This window comes from Leptidea sinapis, chromosome 22, assembly GCF_905404315.1.
Source record: "Leptidea sinapis chromosome 22, ilLepSina1.1, whole genome shotgun sequence".
Taxonomy (NCBI): domain Eukaryota; kingdom Metazoa; phylum Arthropoda; class Insecta; order Lepidoptera; family Pieridae; genus Leptidea; species Leptidea sinapis.
The window spans coordinates 9,369,369-9,385,700 of record NC_066286.1 but is presented as its reverse complement, the minus strand read 5'-3'; the positions used below and the strand labels follow the sequence as shown (position 1 = coordinate 9,385,700).

General features: G+C 33.9%; 1 protein-coding gene across 8 annotated transcripts in view; it reads left to right on the top strand.

The window, feature by feature from the left end:
- Positions 1–16,332, top strand: part of LOC126970799 (brain tumor protein) — a 578,011-nt gene that overhangs the window by 537,527 nt on the left and 24,152 nt on the right. For 3 of the 8 annotated variants that reach the window (XM_050816916.1, XM_050816911.1, XM_050816915.1), the window contains one exon: positions 12,840–12,886. The exons of the other annotated variants lie outside the window; for them this stretch is intronic. The gene's annotated coding sequence lies outside the window, so the exon portion shown is untranslated. The remainder of the gene's footprint in view (positions 1–12,839; positions 12,887–16,332) is intronic. 8 annotated transcript variants of the gene reach the window in all.

Sequence of the window (16,332 nt, the reverse complement as noted above, 5' to 3'; positions counted from 1 at the left end):
TAACGCGGATTTATCAGCGTTGAAATTAACATTAACAAAAAGTTATATAAATGTAATCAGTAAAATTCAATGAACTAATTTTATTTAAGACATTTTTAACCATGTTATAAATAATCAACATTTAACTTAACATGTTATTTTTTACAACATTAAAGCAATATTAACGTGTAGTCGTTATTTTGGGTTAAGTTGGCATTTACATGAGTTAACTGAATACTGGCAAACTACGAGGGCAGGAATTTTAATAATTGAAAAAATTGTAGTGTACCCCTTGTTTGGTCTACCGACTTCCCTATTACCTATATTGGTCCCTTCCAGTATGTAGTTTCTACTGTCCATCTTGTCCTTGTCTTGACCCATAGCTATTTCATTGTTAAAAGCTTGCGCCAACCGGCCAACTAATCAGTTAGTTTTGTTACATTTATGTATGACTGTATTGTAAATTTTACCTATTTTCCTATGTTTTCCTATATTAAGAACTAAGGGATATATATTATTTTGCCGAATTATAATATTTTAAACAATATGCTATGTTTTTAAAGTGATAACCCTCACTTCTAGAATTAATACACAAATAAAATTTGAAAAACAAAATTTTATGAACGATGCGGGATTTGAATGCATTTAGATTTACAAGAGCGACATGTCAAGTCAATTTCCTAATTAAGAATATTGGGGTTGAGCAAGTTATCAACTGTAATGTAGATCCTGTAGATGAAGTCACAACCTGAGACTTGAACAAAGCAAACAGAATTTTATAGCGAGGCGGTACTCGAACGATTAGCTCAGTTGGTTAAAGCACCGGCACGGAACGCCGGAGGTCGTGGGTTAGAATCCCGCGTCGTTCATAAAATTTTGTTATTCAAATTTTATTTGTGTATAATATTATAGCAATATTTATAACTCGGTTTGCTTTTGCACGTTGAAAGCTTAAAGGTTGTAAGATCTGTGTCTTATTAACTGATATCGGATCGGACTTCACAGTTTCCAATTGATTCTCATAAAATTGATAGTTGAACTGAAACGGGTTAATTTAATTAAAAGTTCCATTGAAAGCTCCGAGCTGTAAAACGGCGGTCATTTTTCAGGCTAACCCAAAAGGCACTTTAGTGGTGTTCTTTATGCGGGCATAAATTTGTGTCGGGCGCGCTTTTAAAACAACAGCCTTCTACGTCGTAAATCCGATGACTGATACATTAACAGATTAAAGTGTTCGCTAGCGGGGATTTAATTATTAAAACAACAGGTTTCGGGGTGGGCGGGTCGCTTCAATTGTGCATAACTACATGATAAATGCCTGTGCGTGTAACAGTTTATTACGAGCTTTTAGCTAAACTGCCGTTGCCTGTTGGTTGGTGTTGCTTGGTCAAGTCTTGCAGCTGTGTGAAGAATGCCATTGATAATGTTTAAGTTACAGAATGCTGTATAAAAAACAAAAATAATTGGTGAAAAAAAAATTCGGTATGACGTATAAGTCGACATCTAGGATCAGCTTCCACATCCGCACCTATTTCTGCCTTTAAGCAGTTATGTGTAAGCATCACTGTTTTGGTCTGAAGGGCGCCGTAGCTAGTGAAATTACTGGGCGAATGAGGTTTTGACAACTTATGTGTCAAGGTTACGAGCGCAGTTGTAGTGCCGCTCAGAATTTTAGCGGTTTTCAATCATCCTGAGCGGCACTACATTGTTATGGGTAGGGCGTATCAATTACCATCAGCTGAACGTCCTGCTCGTCTCGTCCCTTATTTTCATAAAAAAAACATTTAGGAACTCTTCTTCAGTTTTATGTACACGCTTAAATTGTGAAAGATGATTTTATATAAAGGAATTTGTAAACAAAATTTATGAACGTTGCGGGACTCGAACCCGTGACCTCTCGGGTTCCGTACGAGTGCGCTTCCACTGAGCCAACCGCTCTGATGGGTTGGTAGTCGAAATTTGTATTAATCCCAGAAGTGAGGGTTATCACTTTAAAAAAAACTAAATATTAGTTAGTTTTTGTCAATACACGCCTATACTTCTCTATACCTATAGAGAAGTACTACTATATTTAATGTAGCTTTTTACAGGGGTGGCAATAAAGCACACAAAACGCACCTCATAGTTAAATAATAAAAGCAATTTTAATGGTTGAGAACAGACGGACAAACTTGTTAAACCAATTAGATCGAAAAAAGTAGTCTAATTATTAGTACATTGTAAAGTACATAATATTCTGTAGTTAGCAATTCACTTGTCTTAAAGCTGAACAGCTGAATACCTAAGTGATCGGACAGCCTGTGACTAGATTATGATTATTTAATAACAATAACAATGTCAGCACAATATTGTAAATTTCTTGCGCCGTTTTTTGTCTCCCAAAGCGCCATTTGTTTCCGAAGCGGTGGTAGTTTGAACTGACATCAAAAATAATTGTAAGTGAATAATTTTTGTCAAAATAAATGCCTTTTATGCCTTTTCACAAGTCGGGTTCATAAGGGTTTTCGATTGGTTTCTTATGTAGTAATTAAATGTTTCTAAGCGTTATATCCATACCAACAAGTTAAAACCCTTCAAGCCTGTAAGCTTACTTGTTTTTCCATTTGGCGAAGTCGGATACGACACTAATATTAATTAGTTTTCTGCTGTAACATTCTTTGTAAACATTCAGATGCATACAGTAGGTAAAACACTGCTATTTTTCATTTCAAATTCAACTTAATTTCAATGTACGCATAGATTAACCAACTTATTATGAAACTTACTTAACTCTTAAGTCACTATTCTAGATATAATTATAAACTTAAAGTTACCCAATTATTCATCTAGCAATAATTGTTATGTGGTATAATAACCTCTAGGCCCTACCCAATTTCAAAGTTACAATAATGCAGTAAAGTCCAGATTATTCCAAAACTTCTCAAACAATTCACTGAAGTTACGGGCACAACATGACATTACGTCAAAACTAATAAATTCCAAAGTTATAGCTCAACAGAACACTATTCGTAACACGTTGGCAATATCCGAAATGCCTGGGGAAAACGCACCTGCATTTAAGTGTTCAAAATGACGACGGCTTTAAATGATATCGGGGTGTTAAGGCTCTTCATACAGAAGTGGGAAACGCTGGATTTGATTGAGGTGTTTATATTTTGCGTGTCCTTATTACGCTAAAATTAGTAGTTCAAGATTTTTTATTTATTAGCTAACAAGAATATCTTACATAATTATAATATCTAAAAAAATATTGGATTTATATTTATATTTTTCTTACTAAGACAATATATGTTCATGCTCTATGAGGGCTTTATTGAAGTATCGATTCCGACTGCGAGTACGATAAAAATATAGCCGTCGATTCTCTTTCTGGTAGTATAAAAATCTTTCCAACGATAAAAAATTCTCCCAAATTATAACAAAGCGTTTATAGTCAGTGAAACTATATTGGCAAACTTTTTTCTAGTTCTAGAGCTTCGGCAGTGACCACAAAACTGCGCTTTGTATCTTCGACCATTAAGAAATTCTCCCTTCAATAATCCATACACCTTTTAATTCAATAATTCCATAAGCATTTTTATATATTTGTACAGGACCTTACCATATTGTCAGAATTTATAATTATTAAATAAAATTGTTCACAAAAGCACAAGAGCAGTCATTGTGAAGTGACATAACAGAAGTTAAATGTATATCACGTACGATAGTCGCTTGTTGAAATGGCCGTATTAAAGTTAAATTTAAAATGCGAGCCATAAAAGTAACATGCAGGTTTATCGTGAAAAAGGTTTAAAGTTTTTGTTAGCAACGAGCCAGCGGTATAAGATTATCTTAATTCACAATACCACATCCTGATGAAACGTCTCTAATCCTAGTTCCGTGAATATTGAATGACAAAGATCTTATGTAACATGACAACGCTGAGCGCAATGTCTCAAATTATATGAAACAAATAAGTGAATGCATTCTCTAAAAAAGCGGTAATGCTTCTGTAATACCTTTAGTGGTTTGGTTTCCTTCATACCAGCGTGGCGGTGGTGATCACTTATGACCATCTTAACTTGAGAACAGTTAATTTAACTTTTCTCTGATTTCAACATAGTTATGCTCGTATTTAGTTATACCCTATCAAAAAGAATATATCCATCAATAGAAAAACGATTATTAAAAAACACAATATCTTCCGCTTTTGTAATTTTGATACAAAATAAAATAGAAGTGAATACAATACTTAAACGACTGATGTCCATTCGAACAATTCTATATCAGTTTGAGCAGCAACATTGTATCAATATTAATTATATTTTGATAAAATCTCATTATAAAATCACAGTTTTTAAATCTGCAATACAGCTTTTTGGAGATTGATACTAAAAATCATTTTTATACTGACTTTCTCTGATGATTTCTATAACTGTGACAAATTTTATTTTGCTTTTATTTGGTGTTTCGAACTGTTTTGGCGTTCAGAAATAGCAAATTCTCATAAATGTGTGCACATAACTTCTCTGAAATGTTAGGAATGTTCATGCGAGGTATTTGCCTGCAACATCATTATTTACAGATCAATTAACTGTATTATTATTAACATAGGTATAATAAAGATAAATATTACATAACAATTCCTCGTGAGGTCATGACCTAAGCTATATTTAGTCATCTCACATCAGTTTAATCTGTTAAATGAATCAATAGATCATACTGTTTGATTTGTCCGATCAATCAATATTGTATTGTCTTGTATGCGTCGGTTAAAGGTCATGCCAGATCATCATATTACAAATAGTCATTGCAAACACTACATGATGAAATAGATTTAATAGTCGGTACCTTTTGATTGCGTCGTTGTAATTATGTCGTCATACAATGATAATCTGCGTTGCAGCGGGTCACGAGAACGAAGCTGTTGCAGTCTGAAGGCGTAAATTTTGAAATCAAAGTATCCGTTTAGAAATGCCTCCATTCAAAATATTTAGAAAGCTAACCACACAAGTATGCGTTGACTGACCCTTTTCTAATTTTTAACAAGTATTTGAAATCTTTTCATTTTTGAAACTGCTCACTTTACCGCGTAGATGATGTAACTAAATTATGGAACGAAAGTGACATTTAAAGGTATGATATCTAATGCATTATTTCTTAGACACTAGAAAATTATAGTTGCCAACAGCACTTGGTAATTGACGCAATTCGCATATCATTTTAAAGCCGATGAGGTGTGTATATCGTTGTATCTAATATAAAAGATATATTCCATTAGCATCCTTATGTAGTTGTATTTTTTTTACCGAAACTGCAACCAATACATATATTAAAAAAATATAGATTTTTAAAAGCATTAACTTTATATAATATAATTAAATATAAGGATGATATCATCAGCGCTCATGAAAAAGTAAAGAGAAATGGCGTCCCCGTGTCTCTAGCCCATAAAATGGGTGATAACGCTAGAAGTAATTTGACTAGTCTGATAGTTATGACCTGCTGTGTCAGCTGTGAGCAACTCGTGCATCTACAATGTAGACCAGTGTACAGGGACTAGGGTGTGTTACATTGTCGATTCTTGATTTTTTGTTTCATTCCAACTTGCTTAAAATGTTTCATAGTTCAAAAGTTGGAATAGAAGTTATCTATGTACAAGAAGATTGATTACTTTTTATAGTTTTATATGCTGTCATAACTATTAAACCTTACTTAAGTGATTATACCTCCCAACCCAATAGTTATGTCTGGAGAAAAATTGTCAAACTATCGATTGATTATTCTATATTATCTCTTAAAGTATCAACCACTGAGCGCAATGTTAAAACATATTTTTAAAATTTCCAACTATTTATAGCTTTGGTATATTCCTTAAACAAATCAAATTTGATATAATAAAATATATTTCATTCATTAATCGGATTCTCTGCATACTGTCATTGGACTACCCAAACATTAATTAAAAAAAAATGTGTGAATTTTTATTATTATTTTGCTTATTATCATACGTGTTGAATCATTGAAGTAACGCCTTAAACTGTGTGGCGATACCTTTATAGTCTTACACAATAATCATGAGTTCTGTTATACTTTAATAAACCTTTATTATGTATTCGTCATCGTCTACACCGATTCTGGCATCTGTTTGTACTCCACTTAATTTACGTTACATTACCGAATGACCTTGTATGACAAAGAGACAGTACCGTTGCATAATTTAGTTGCATTTTGACGCTTGACTCGTAAATAATAAAGCTGAATTTACATTGGCGAGGTGCGAGGTAAAGTTAGATTGGAGTCGGGTCATTTTTGGCTATTATAAAATTCTAAGTTGGAATTGTTGAAGTTTTAATGGCGTTGGTGATTGTGCGCGAGGTGAATTTTGTTTACGATTTCCCGTAATGAAAATAGCAAGGATGTCTTTTTTTTGTTTTATTTTTTCACTCTCACAGCGACATTTGCTTTTTTCCGAAGCGGTGTTCAAATTGAGATAATATATTATAATTCCTATGTAGTCAATTTAGAGGAACTAAATGCTTTTTTATTGGTTAATAATTATTGTTTCAATATTGACACGTTAGTAACGTTTGAAATCTTAAATCTCAGACCGACACGTCTGTATTATCTTAAAAATGATTATTACCTACTTATTTGCATGCACAAGCATTCATTTTTTTTTTCTTTGTAGAACAAACTAATGAATAATAACGGTTCTTATTGCGCACTCGCAATATCCGCAAGTTCCGTTGCAATATATTTTTAACCGACTTCGAAAATTAGGAGTAAGCTGGTACCTAAACTCCCCCACGCGTGAATGAGCGGGTTAGCACTGACTTGAATCCTATCAACAGGTAGCACATACAAATAATAGTATTTAATTAATATTTAACGTATAAGATTTGCATAATAGGTGGATTAAATTAAATCTTTATTAAGTTATTTTATACTTTTCATTATTTGAAGTCGCTTTTTTAAACAAAGTTTTCTTTTATTATACTGTGACAATCTCTTACTCGGAACATTGTTAAGTATAACACCTCATTTATTAAATAAAACCTTTAATACCTCCTTCAACCACTCGTATCAGGCACAACTAAAGCACACTTATATTTAATAATAATAGATGGTAGATACTTTAATACCAAAAAAAACTGAGCGTCATTTTTCATGCGTGTGCTATTACCCTTATACTTGTGCACACAAAACTGTTCTTTTTTTAAACAAAATTGAATCTTTATTTGTATCCCTATACGAATATTAGTTAAAAAAAAACAATTGTACAAACGATCTTAAAGCGCACTTAATTAATACTTCAAAAGCCAAGAACATCACAAAGTTTTCCACGTCGTCGCTGTATTTATGCATGAACCAACTTTGAATAAACCTCTTTCCACGTTAAATACAAATCAATTCATTAATACTCTTTGTTACAATTATTAATGTCAAAACTTTGTACAGCTCAAACTGTTAAGCACAAGCGAAAATAAGCTCTGTTGCTCTGTAACAAAGATGAAACTTACTTAACAATGGGATTAGTTATTCGACTGAATTCAAACACAGTTAATGATATCGTGTTAGCAACAGCGGGCTGGCTTTTCAATTCGGAGGTATGATAAATGGGGAGACTCCGTGTGAGTTGTCAGTTTTAAATTTTGCCTGTATTGTTCTCTTGCGAAATTCTGTTTCGCATCTGGCAATTTGTGCTACGGTTTTCATTTGGTGAAATATGTTTATTTAAGGTAAAGTTAAACAAAATTAATTGAAGATATATTAAACAATTTTTTATTCTAAAGTGATATCCCTCATTTTTGGGGCTAATTAAATTAGTAATCAAAATTTATGAGCGATCCGGGTTCCGTCCGAGCACTCTTCCACTGAGCCAACAGTTCTAGTGACGGTTGGTTCGTAAATTTTGGTATGTCTTGTTCAACTCTCAGGTTGTGGCTCCATCTAGAGAATCTACTTAGCAATTGCCAACAACCTACTCAACCCCAATAATTGCATATTAAGAAATTAACTTGAGATGTGGCTTTTTGATGTGATAATCCTCTTCTGGGATTAATTAAATTAAATTTTTAACTAAAAATTATGAACGATGCGAGACTCGAACCCGCGACCTCTAGAAAATTGAAGATATATTAGTTTCGTGGCGATACCCAGATATTTTTTGTATGAAGCATTTCAATAGCAAAATTTGCGTTATGTAATTACTATTTGCTATCTTTTGAAACATCCATATTATAGGAAATATATACCTATAACACCTTAGGGCGCCGGAGCTAGTGAAATTACTGGGCAAATGAGACTGAACATCTTATGTGTCAAGGTGACGAGCGCAATTGTAATGCCGCTCATAATTATATCAATTATATCATCAGCTGAACGTCCTGCTCGTCTCGTCCCGTATTTTCACAAAAAAAAACCACTAACATTCCTGTATGTGGTCTTATGACGAAGTAAAGCGCATTAATTAATACCAAACCTACTGACGGGCCGAATGACGTCATAAATTTGAACAATGTGAGTCATTGCACCCAGAATGTTCGTAAGTGTGAGCAAGCACGCGATAGTGGTCATGCTACTCCCTCGTTTTATAACTGAAGATACAAGTTTTAGCGTTCAACATGGGATGGTAGTCTCGTAAATACTTCGAGTAGGGCTAATTATAATTAACAAATTTTATTATAAAATGAGTATTGTTACAGATAGTTATCATGTCGTGCTTGGATCGCATTGTATGAGCCAATATTATAATAAGCGCGTGTTAAGATCGCGTGATCATGGAAACCATTAAGGGTTTAAAGCTGAAATATTAGAAAAGTTTCAAATATCACCGCTGCTTCTACGGCCCGTCTATTTTTACATGCTTTTAATAAGCTTCACCTGTATGTATGTTTGTTTGTAACCGACTCACTTCGGCTCGATTTTGACCCACTTTAAACGGCCACGTTTCGTTCAAAGTTCGTAGATTTATCGACGACGGATGACAATACATTAATTTGATAAAATTATTCCATTTTTCAATTTGCAAACAAAGATTTTTGTTATCCATATATATATAAGAGATTTCCACGTATATAGTCACTCATCACGATATCTCTGGAACCATAAGGCGTAGAGACTTGAAATTTGGTAGAAATATTCCTTTCGCCGAGTAGAGATCAACTAAGGACGGTCTTAAAGAAATTCCATCCGCAAGACTGTTTTTTTTTATAACAGAACAACGTCTGTCGGGTCCGCTAGTTTTATATAATTTTCAAAATTCATAAGGCAAGAATTGATATTCATTTTAAATATCTTTTCTAGTTTTTAGTTCAGTTTTCTATAAAACCTTTTTTTTTAAGTTTTTTTAACTAGTATTTATAATTATTTAATACACTGTGGAACCGAAACAAATTAAAGTGCGGATATATATAAGGTTGTACAAATGCACAATTTTGACACCATAAACCTTACTATAACATAAATGACTACGTTAATGATATCACAGATTTGGAATATAATATCAGCTATTGAAATGCCAAAAGCATAGATAAAAATCGGCATTTATCGGCAGTTTATCCTATTAATGCCTGTATTTAATACAGTTTTACAGTAATAAATTAAAAAAAAAAACTGTCTAACGGTTCACCCAAATCCATTATATTTTATTATCTCTATCTGTAGATAGTATATTAGGTGCGGCCGTTAATTCATTATAATTTTACACTAAAGCTTTTTCTATCGCTCATGTAAAAATTTTAAGTATGAAATAAGTTTCCAGCTAAAGCTTCACAAATATAAAATGCAGAGTGAGTAATAAGCCTTTTAAATTCATTAAAAATAAAATAATGCCTTAACAATGCATTAACATGAGTTATGCAAATTATGAATATAATTAAAGAGTTGTAGACCGTGCGAATATTACTACTGTGACTTTTATTGCACGAAGTTTCTGAGTCATGTGATTAATGCTTTCAGCATTACGAATTGGAGTTAATGGGTAAATGTGTTGCTCGTCTCCAGGATTATATGGGGCCATTATTATAACGTTCGTTACAGAATGCGCTACAAAAGCGTCAATATTCTTATAGTAAGAACACTTTAAACTTAGATTATGGATTGGTTTCCGCTGCGCTCCAACTAGACACCGCAGGCGTTGTCGCAAAGTAAGGCAAATAAAACACTACGCCCCAGAGGGCGTCTTCCAGTACTCGAATCAGTCTCGAACAATGTGTGACGCTGACGTGCCACATGTTCTGTTAAACTTTATAAAATAATACGACAAGAATTAAGACACACACTGGGACATACATCATCAGTATTTTATATTTTATCAATTTCAATGTAAAATAACACGAATCGTAAGTTACATTTTAAAGATGCCATTGAGTGTCAAGATGCCACGCACAAAAGCATCTCATAGTTGCCGTAATAAGAAAGCTATTGTTAGTAGCGGACTTAGATAATTCAAAATCAAATGTTTTTATTCAAAAAGGGATATCACACATTGAAAGTCAAAAACTACCCATTCGAAAAATTATGCCTCAGACCTGAGAAGAACAGGCGCACGAAACTCTTTTTTTCCCTTAATTTAGTTACAATATATGTAGTAACCACACAAACGTTTTTTTAACAATTCTTTTGAATTTGGTAACATATTTGTTTTGTACATTTTCTCGGATGGGAAGCTCAATTATCTGCTAAAGAAATCTTGTCAATAGTCTTGTTTTATCACTAAGCGACCTCCAAAAACCTTTAAAGAGTCCCTAACTTAACGTTAATGCGTGGACATCTAATCGCAAAACCATATCTGAACATTGCTCCGACTAATAATTGTTTTATTATGGCACCTGGCCGAATTTGTGACTGTTAGTTATCTTAACGTCCCTAGTTATCAGTTAATTTATAGTCATACAATGTAAGCTTAACGGTTACTTAGTTAATAAACACATCTGGCAACACATTAACGTCTACAGCCGAATCGCTCCAAATAATAAAAAAAAAAACAGCTGTTTCCGCGCACAGCTGATCGACCGGATATTGGCTGTTATTTCGTCTCGCTCGCACGCGCTTTATTCCCGTGACGTTAATAAGTTGTTGAGTTTTTGTAAGCATCCGATTTGGGAGGAAAATGCGGAAGGAATTGGCCATTTCGTAAATATGTTGTTTGACTTCGTAATCAATTGTGGCGTTTATATTGTATCCATGGAAGTAAATTTGTTGATACATTATATCGATATTAATAAAAACTAACTTAAACTTGATTATTCAAATGAATTATACTTAAAAAAATTCGAAACGCGAGTGTTACACATTTTAATAAAACACTATTATAGGATTGAAACGCGTGTAAACTGAAAACGAGATCTGGAAACGTCGGTTTAACTAAAATAATAATAAAAATGTAACTTTTACGCAAACATCTAATGTAAAAACACAGTTACAATTACACGCGTTTTAATCCTTTAAAAGTGTTTTATTTATAATTACGTTTTAGTTTATGCTATCACATTGTAATTTAACACATATAACATATAACCAACGCAAATTTTGATAAATATTAACTACTATGCCTACTTACTCAGTGTCGAAATCAGGTAGGTTTTTTTTTTCGAGAGAAAGGGCGTCTAGAATCCCAGATAAATTTAGCAAAGACATTTCGCGGTAAAAAAATCGCTTGTATGGAAAAGTATTCAATTAATATCTCATAATTTTAGTGGAATTGGGCTTTAAAAGAAGAAAAATTCACGCCGATCGTGTGTTCTTCATAGGCATGGGGCATTTGTTCTTTGTGTGTTTAATATATTGAAAATATTTAATATTGAAGTAGAAATAATAGTGATAGAGGTATTTTATAGAATGCATATAGTTCGTGTCGAATTTTTGGTTCTCAAATTAACAAAAACAGCCTTTTAATAATCCGTAATGTATTGATACAATGAAAGCTAAAACGTAATTAAATTTCGAACAATACACACGGTTTTTAACAATCTCAGCCCTCCCCCTGTTTAAATATTCTTGTCGAGGGCCTATCAAGGATTGTCCTTATAACAAGCTCCACCACAATTACGGTTTTCCGACCGTCCTGATAAAAATGAGAACATTTAACAACATTTTATTCGATTTATTATTGCCATTTATTTGATAATTTATACGTCTAGATACAGATGAGCCATGCTAATTACAAAAAACAGACCAGGTTAATTACTTATGTGTGCGTGACAAGCTACATCTAACACTCGCGATTTTTTTGTCACTTTGTGTTAGTGTGCGTGCATCGCTCAAAATAGTGGTTAACTGTCAACCGCAATTGTTTTCGACGTTTTCACAGCTGTCACGGTCTATCTAGACAAATATAATTGATCCAAGAGTATGGCAATCGGGGATCTTTTATCACCGAGTTACTTTTTGAAGATTTTCTGTTATGTATGTAATTACCGAAGCCTGAACTAAACAATCGGTAGGTCAAAGGAAAGTAATCAAACTCCGCGTAGGGGAAATTTTGAACGATTTTTGGAATGCTCAAATCTTGCCGGAACAGTTTTCCACTTGTTTAAGTTATTAAGGTTTAAGTAATGTTCAAATGCAGCAAAGAACAAAGCAGTTAATTTAAACTTTTACGGTGTTATTATAAAAAAGTTAAACACGTGTTGAACACATGTTTTACAAATCCGTATCTTTCTTTTGTCTAGCGTCAATCTTTAGACGTCGCTTAATAGTTAGACATGTGTCTAAACCATGTTTAAATGTTTTTTTGTAATAACACAGATTTTTTCTCAAGTGAATCTCAGATGTTGTGTAAGAACTTATAACCCACTTAGTTGCAGTCAGTATCAATTTTCTTGTTATTATAAATTACAATATATTGTATTAATTTTATTTTATTTTATTTTCAGGTAAGTTCCTATCGCTCTCGATGGTTACTACTAGGATAGTATGGATTGTAAGTAATAAATAGTCCTATAAAACTACTTTTATAGTATTACTATAAATATCTTCAGCTTTATGTAGATGTTTTTATCTTTGCATATAACTGAATCTCATTTTTATTTGGTGTGTAATTTATGGTACTCATTTAATTATTTATTCTTAAAATAATGAATTATTAAGTATAATGTTTTAATTATAATACCAAAACATAGTCGTATCGCCCGTGGTGTGGGCTTTCGACAGTCAACGCCCGAAGCCTAGCGAAACTTACTATGAAAAATGCGATTCACTCGATTGTATGAAACGTGCAGTCATTCATAGATTGACAGATGACGGCTATAATCTTGTAAAATACGTAGATAGCCGAAATCCACTACGTTTTAAGCAACTGTTCGTTTTCAAACTTAGCCGGATTATACTTCTTTGTCAATCGCCACACTGTTATTACTGTTTAGTCAAATTACTGCACTTTTCGTACTAACTACGAGAGTTTCTTGCGCCGCTTCTTCTCTATCAGAGCGCCATTTGTTTCCGAAGCGGTAGTAGTATCTAGTATATTAGAAATAACATCAAAAAGAATTCTAAAGGAATCAATTTTGAGAAAATAAATGTCTTTTATGCCTTTTAAACTAAATTTCAAACTTACTTAGGCAGATCCGCCTCTTATTACGTAGTATTTACATCGTCTTTGCCCCGATTATGGAGCTTGTAACAATGCTGATATATCTGAAGGTCGTAATCACCACATCATGAAAATATATCTCGTAAATAACAGTCAGAAAGCCTTAAACAGTAAATAATTATATTTACAGCATTGACGCTTAGACTCACAATCACGCTCAAACATTACCCGAAGCAAATCTCTGCCTACGCGTCTATTAGAGTTATCGTTCAGTTGTGATGCGACCGCGCTTTGAATACAGCGCCGCGCAATGACAAAGTGCTCAGTAAAAAACTTTCCATAGAACAAATATTCAAACTAAATAAGGGTGGAGTGTGGTATATCAAGTCCCTTTAAATTAACCAAATTGTGGTTTCAATAATTTTGCTAAATAATTACAAAACAAAATACATCGCTGACCATAATCAATGAGCTTCTTATGAGCGTATACAACAGACTTTTTACATTGCTACCACGAAATAAGGTTTTAATTTGAATAAATGTTTTAATGTTATCTGTATAAGTAAATGTATAGGCGCCTTTTAATAGTCCATTGGGAGTCTACTTATATTTTATTGTTAGTCAATGATTATCACATACTATTGTTAATCACGTAGGCACCTACACAGTAGTAAAACATTATGTACGGTGGAAGAGAGATGTAACATACATACTTAGTTGTTTGAATAGAAACCATTTCATGAATTTCGAAACAGTTCGATGTATGATCGGAATTGTTTGACTACGCTTACCCACTGTGCTAATAGCGACCTGCGAATCTATTAGAAACGATTATTTATTCACTTACAAGTTCACGTATGACCTGAATTACTTATAGGACACAGTATCGCGTGTAGGCTCCGTCTCTGGAGGCTTTTATTCGCATGTTGCTGGAATAAAGTAAGTTGAAGTAATTATAGTTGTAAGTAAATAATTCTGTAATTCGATAGCGTGGCGGAATGATGAACTTATCGTGCAAAACCCCGGGGAATAATTTTAGTCTGCTACTCTCGAAGGAAAATGATGAATTATACTTTAATATTTTTTATTGACATGATAAGATTTTTATACAACAGATAGACTCGTGCCTACCTATGTGTTGCTTTTTCTTTCTTTCTCATGTACTGTCTTGTGTGTTGTTTTCAAATCATACATGCGTACCTTCAAAAAAAGCGCGTACACCTTCCTTAAAGGCCGGCAACGCTCCTGTGATTCCTCTGGTGTTGCAAGAGATTGTGGGCGGCGGTGATCAATTAACAACAGGTGACCTGTACGCTCATTTGTCCTCCTATTCCATAAAAAAAATCACACCTTAATGGCAGTAAAGGCAGTGGTAAACAGTAATTCGTTTTCACAGTATAAACAAGCATACACTTTTCGTCCAACGTTCTGTAATAATTTGTCACTTCTATAGAATGCTGATTGTCTACAGAAATGACATTGCTACACTCTTTTTTGAAGTGAAAATTTCTTTAGCATCCTTGTGATTTTGAAATTAATTAAACGAAAAAGCGACAGTAAAAGAGACGGACATATAAATTCATAAGGTTAATGTGGGAGAAAATGAGATAGGAAGCATTATAGTGTTTTGGTACCAGGTGATCACAGATGAAGAAGAAATCGTCATATGTAAGACGCCCTGCCAATTACAATACAGTGGCGCTCAGGATTCTTGAAAAACCCAAAAACTCTAAGCGGCACTACCATTGCCTTGCCTTGAGACATGAGATGTTAAGTCTCATTTGCCCAGTAACTTAACTAGCTACAGCGCCTTATTATTATATATGCTTACACATTTCTGCTTCACCGCGCAAAAAGGCGCCTGTGCAAAGAAGCAAATATATCATTATTGAGATATTATAAAACCGATATCGCCTTGTACAGTGGGTATACCACCGCCCATTCATTAAATCTTCCCTCGTCAGCGCCGCGGTCGAAACGTTTCGATCAATTTGCTAACGAATCAACACAATGTCGTCTAAAACACAAAATGTTTATTATCCAATTAGTTCGTATTTGCTCCGATAAACACTTTGATCGTACTATTCGGTCCCTATCTGCTAATTAGGAAGGTCTGTGGTTTGAGGTATAATTAGTATCTAACAAATCCTGTTGCCCTAGTACTATAAAACACTATTTGCTTGCCAAGGTTCCAGAAGATACCTTATGATATCACTTATTGAAAGTCAACCACCAACTAACCATCCAAGAGAAAAAGTATACCTCAGATCTGAGAAGAACAGGCGCAAGAAACTCCTCAAATACACTCTTAATGGTACGTTCAACAGAGAGGCCCACAATATCTTCACGTTCTTTAAATTTAAATAATAAACAAGTATAGAAGAACCGCCACGTGTAGCCTTTTCTCTGTTAAACGCACTTGCCAACTGATGACCATTGAAGTTAAAGATGAGCTCATATTTTTTCAGCCCGTGCTCTGTTAAACATAATCTTTAATCTTCATGATGCATAAATAACTCGAGTTCAAGTTCTTTGCCTGACAATCCTTGCATGTTTTGGTGCATCAGATATTTTTGTTTAATGAAAATAAGGGCCGAGACGAGCAGGACGTTCAGCTGATAGTAATTGTTGGCGCTCCCCATTACAATGCAGTGCCGCTCAGGATTCTTGAAAAACCCAAAAATTCTGAGCGGCATACAATTGTTGCGCTCGTCACCTTGAGACATAAGTTGTTAAGTCTCATTTGCCCAGTAATTTCACTAGCTACGGCGCCCTTCAGACTGAAACACAGTAATGCTTACACATTACTGCCTTACAGCAGAAAAAGGGCGCCGTTG